The sequence below is a fragment of the Phoenix dactylifera genome, chromosome 16, assembly GCF_051530095.1.
Source record: "Phoenix dactylifera cultivar Ajwa chromosome 16, Ajwa_hap1_PhDact_Kaust_v1.1, whole genome shotgun sequence".
NCBI lineage: Eukaryota > Viridiplantae > Streptophyta > Magnoliopsida > Arecales > Arecaceae > Phoenix > Phoenix dactylifera.
In genome coordinates, this window is record NC_143205.1 from 2588871 (window position 1) to 2594870 (window position 6000).

Genomic DNA, 6000 nt, shown 5'->3' on the forward strand with positions numbered 1-6000 from the left:
AGAGGGAAAGTTGTGCCTTACCTAGATATTGTGTGCATTGAAATTGTATGCTGAGGGACATTATCATCCTAGTTACGCATAGAGATCCTACAAGATATGGAGCCAAATCACCTGTATAGTTAAGAATTCTTAGATGGATTATAAAAAGCATGGATGCAAGTGCTACATAAAAAAATTGCTGGAAGATCGAAGAAGTGATAAATTTGGTTTGCAAGCAGAATGAGTAATAGTATTATATATTAGAGTTTTTTGCATACATACCCTAATAAATATTAAAATTTGTATGAATGTCCTCCTAAAATTGATATTGGCATATATATCTTCATAAAATATTTATTTTGTATATATATATCCTTCTTTTTTATTTTATTTTTTTTGCATATGTACCCATGCCATCTAATGCCATTAGGACATTAATGGTTTAAAATTAAAATGATTGAAATACCTTTAATGGGTAACCATGCAAAAAAAAATGTTATGAGGGTATACATGCAAATAAAAATTTTACAAGGATATTAATACAATTTCATATATTTAGGAGGGTATACATGCAAATTTTTTGCCTAAATACCCTTCTAAATATTAGAATTTGTATGAATACCCTTCCAAAGTGATATTTGCATGTATGCCTTTACAAAATACTATTTTTGTATGAATATCTTTGATATAGTGATTTAACTGATGTGATTAGCCTAAATTAAATTTATTTAAATTAAAAATTAATTAAAATTATGAAATTATCTTTTTATCCCTAAAGTAGATAACAAGTTAATGGGTCTTGTTGGAAACTAACATCTCTACCTTTTTTGAGAAATTTTCGATCTCTCTCGATCTCTTTCTTTCACTCCTCTATTCGAAATCAAATTAAACCATTTTCTCAACTCCCTTCTCCACTGTAAGCAGTCCTTCTCCTTCTCTTCTATTTGTTGGAGTTCTCGCCATTGGGGCCTGAATGCAAATGGGCTCAGATCTGAGCCAAAGGGCAATTGGGTCTAAACTAGAAGTAGAATTGGCTCAGACCTGAACCATAAACAGGATCAGACCTGAATCAGAGGTTGAATCAGGTCTGAACTAGAAGCTGAATTAAACCTGAACTTGAAATTGGGTCAGACCCAAACTAGAAGGTGAACCAGACCTAAACCAGTAATTAAATCAAATCTGAGCCAAAAAATTGATTAGATCTGAACCAGAGATTGAATTAAATCCAAACCAAAAGTTAGATTAAGCCTGAACCAGAAATAGAATTGGGCCATAGGCCTAAACCAGAAATTGAATTAGACTATGGATCCGAAAATGAAATATAGTCCAATGGATGGGCTGTAAATGAATTTAAGATTATAAATAAATAAAAATTAAATGTGCAAGTGACATGTAATTTAATGATCTTGCTAGGTATTGGAGAATTGGTATTTGGTGAGCAAATTAAGGTAAGTGATATTTAAATGTTGATAATTTTTTTTAGAAGCTTTGTATGGTTTCTAATACATGAAATATTTGATGGCATTCATGAATAAAATTGTTCATAATTGATTTGAAGTTTTGAAGTGGTTGCATGTTATTGCGAGCAAAGGTTTGCAATAGCACGGCCGTGTCATGATCCGAAATTGAGGCATGACATTTTTGCTCATATTGCTTCGGCTACTCAGTATGGGCCTTCCCAATTTGGGCTCAGCTTCTCGAGTTCTCCTAATTGTGACGCTTCGGTCTTTCTCAGGACAAAGTCACTAGGTCGGAAGAGCTTACCGTTAACCCTTGAATTATAGTATCAAGCCGCTCTCTATTGGTACATCGCCATGCAGATTTGAGCTTGCTCTCTGGTTTCTCCTAGCAGATCAAGGTTAGCTCAGAGCCAATCTGAATTTATTTGGTCATCGAAGTTTTCTACCCAAAGTGATGGAAGCCCAATCTCCAGTGGGATCACCGCCTCCATTCTAAAAGCTAGGTTGAAGGGCACCTCTTCGATGGGAACTTGATGTGTTGTTCAATATACCCACAAGATATTGTATAGCTCTTCGGTCCACAGTCTTTTTGCTCGGTCCAGTCTTGTCTTTAGCCCCTGCAAGATCGTTCGGTTGGTCACCTCGACCTCTCCATTGGTCTGGGGTTGTGCTACCGAAGTAAACTAGTGGTCGATTTAGCTCGATACAAAATTCTTTGAATCGGGCATTGTCAAACTAATGCCCATTATCTATAATGATTACTCAAGAAAGTCCGAACCTACAAATTATGGTCTTCTAAACAAAGTCTCAAGTTCTTGCCTCGGTAATCTAAGCTACTTGTTTGGATTCTACCCATTTGGTGAAGTAATCCACGGCTACAAAGACGAACTTGAGATTCTCAGTTGCCACTGAAAAGGTCCAACGATGTCGATTCCCCACTGCGAAAATAGGAAAGGGGCATTGATCAGTGTCAAAGGCACCGATGGTCACTGTTGGATATTTGTATGGCGACGACATCAATCACAATTCTTGATGAAGCCGGCCACATCCTTCTGTAGGGTCGGCCAATAGTATCCTTGTCACGGAACCTTGTAGGCCAAGGATCTGCCCCCAGGTGATTGCCACAGATTTCTTCATGTACTTTTTGAAGTGCATAATCGGCCTCAGTCAGATGGAGACACTTAAGGAGCAGCAATGAGAACGATCTCCGATATAACTTGTCGTCGAAGAGGATGTAGTCTGGGGGCTCTAGCCCGATCTGTGGACAATTTTGCATCCTTCAAGCAGTCGATGAGAAGATCTGCCTATCTCAGCTCAGTCGTAGTGTTCATCAAGACGTCAGGCTTGTCGATGCTCGGCATCTTTAGAACTTTGAGGTATGCAGCTTTAGTTAGGTCGACAGTCTTTGAGGTGGCCAACTTTGACAGTTGATTGGCCCGCATATTTTCCATCCAAGGAATCTGTTGTATATAAAAATTGCAAAAGGTCAAAGTGATGTCCTTCACCTTTTGTAGATACTTAATCATCGACAACCTCCGAGCTTCAAAATCTCCTCGCACTTGGCCGACGACTAATTGTGAGTCGTCGACGACCTTCAATTGCTGAACCACGAGCTTCTTGGAAAGCTTGAGCCTGGTGATGAGCGCTTCATATTTAGCCTCAATATTTGATGCCAGAAACTCAAACCATAGAGCATATTTTGTGATCACTCCATCTGGGCTGGTAAGTATGAGTCCAGCCCCACTGCCTTCCGAGCCTGATGACCTATCTATGTGCAGGATCCATGGCCACTCAATGGTCTTCTTTTTCTTATGGAGCTCAATAGGATCTACCAGTACCTACACCTTGATCAACGGTCGAGGCCGATACTCTAGGTCGAACTCTTCAAGCTTCACTACCCAATTTGCCAACCGACTTACATTTTCAGATTTTTACAAAATTTACCTCATTGGTTGGTCTGTTAGGATTGTGATTGAATGAGCTTGGAAATATGGCCGGAGCTTTCGAGCTGAGATGATGAGAGCATAGACCATCTTCTCCAACTTGGAATATCTTGTCTCGACATCTCATAGAATTCGACTTATGTAGTAAATCAGTTTCTGACATTTTTTTTCTTCTCGTACTAGAACCAAGCTCGCAACAAAAGCATAGATAGCTAGATATAAGTAAAGCATTTTTCTGACCTGAGGTTTTGTGAGGAGGGGCGACGTGTTGAGGTACTCTTTCAGTTGGTTGAAGGCCTCTTGACACTCCTCGAACCATTGAAAATTCTGTAGATGCTTCAGGGCCTTGAAGAATAGGAGGCAGCACTCCGCTGATCCAGAGACAAATCTTACAACAAATCTTCCAAGTGCAGCGATCCGACCAGTCAAGCATTGAACTTCTTTGGTAGTCTTTAGTGGCTACATTTTCTGCAATGCTCGAATCTTCTCCGAATTCACCTCGATGCCTCGTTGTGTCCCCATGAATCCTAAGAATTTTCTTGAGGTGACTCCAAAGGCATACTTCATTGGATTGAGCTTCATCCAGTATTTTTTGAAGGTCGCAACATTTTTCTCTAGGTCAGTTATGTGTTGCTCCATTGTTCACTTCTTCATGAGCATGCCATCCACATATATCTCAATATTTCCACCAATCTGCTCTTTGAAAATTTTGTTGATGAGGTGTTAGTAAGTTGCCCTTACATTTTTTAATTCAAAAAGGCATTACCTTATAGCAATAGAGGCCCTTGTCAGTAAGAAAGGCTGTTTTCTCCTCGTCTTCGAACGCTATTTGAATCTGGTTGTATCCAAAGATGCATCCTTGAAGTTTAACAATTGATGTCCTAAGGTCGCGCCTACGAGCTTACCAGTCCTTGGGAGTGTAAAGTTGTCTTTTTATTAAGCCTTATTCAAGTCGGTGTAGTCGATACAAACTTGCCATTTTTTATTAACTTTTTTAACAAGTACAATATTGGCTAGCCAAAAAGTTTGTCAACTTCTTAGTCTATGATTTGCTATCTTTCTATGACAAAGTTCCTCTTTTTCTATCGAACAGGTTGGTGAGCTGGATCCACATTGAGCTCGTGAACCATCGCTTTAGGGCTTATACCCGACATATCAGTGGCTGACCAGGTGAAGACATCAGCATTAGCACGTAGAAAGTTGATCACTTTGTCTCGATTTTCTTGGTCCATGCTCGAGCTGATCTACACAATTTAGTCAGGTTCATCCTTCCTTAAGGGGACCTACACCAATTCTTTAGCTGGTTCTCCTCGCTGCTCCTTAAGTTTATCCCTTGTGTCCAACCCTTCGATCGGAAGAGTTTCCACCGGCTTCTTTCCTTTGAGGATGGCCATGTAGCATTACCGAGCTATCATTTGCTCTCCTTGGATTTCTCCGACTCTCCTTCTCAAATGGAACCGAACAAGCAAATGGTAGGTGGATACCATAGCTCAAAAAGTATTGAAACCATGCCAGCCCAAGATTACATTGTAGGTTGAGGGGACCCAAACCATGAGAAAATTCAGCCTCAAAGTGTTATTTCGAGGCTCTTGTCCCATGGTAACTGGCAGATTAATCATGCATCCTACGAGGAATGAATCTCCTGAGAAGCCAACCAGGAGTGTATGGACTTTCTGGAGTTGTTCAAGAGTAGCTTCATTCGTTAAAAAGCATCATAGAATAACACATCGGTCGAACTTTCATTATCAACAAGTATTCTCTTTACATCATATTTTGCAATTGTAAGAGAAATAACTACAGCATCATCATAAGGAGTCTTACTCCTCCTAGGTTGACTTCAGAGAAGGAAATGATGTCTCCCGTGCGTTGTCTCTTCGGGGCAGTTTCGGCCTTTTGAGGAACTCGATCGTCTGAGGTGTTCGGAGCCTCAGCAGGTCCGTCAGCGATGGTGTTGATGACCCCCACTATCGGGCAATTATTGATCAGCTCTGAGAAAGGCAGATCAGAGGCCAGGGCATGCCCTTCTCGGTCATGCCGAGGATGCATGTATAGTCCAGCCATCCACATCGGACAAATAACTCAATCTCATCTTTGAGCTGGATACGCTCCTTAGTGTCATAGCCATGCTTTCAGTAGAAGCAGCAGTACTTCTTCTTGTCTCTCTTTGTCATCGGGGCCTTCATCCAATGCGGAGGGCGCAGATAGCCTCGGCTTTCGATGTCCATAAGGATTTGAGTCTTTAGGGCAGTGAGGGGTGTGTACCTTTCCATCTTTTGAGGAGGACTCTTGGGTCATCGTGACCCCTTTTTGCACGAAGATGAAGTTCTCCTTAATGCCCGTCACTCTTCATGTCCTCTGCTGCCTCCTCGGAGAGGTCTTCCACCAGCAGACTCATAATAGAAAGCCATGGCTTCCTCAGCATTGGCATACTTTTCTACCCATGCCAATATTTCGGCAAAGTCGACACACAGGTGCTTCTCCAAGGAGAAGAGGAAGCATGATGATCGTAAGCCATCCTTCATTGTCGACATCACGACCGATTGATCTAGGTCACGAACCACCAGTGCCACCACATTGAAGCGGTTAACATTGAAGCCATGGTATTGCCTTCGGCTGGA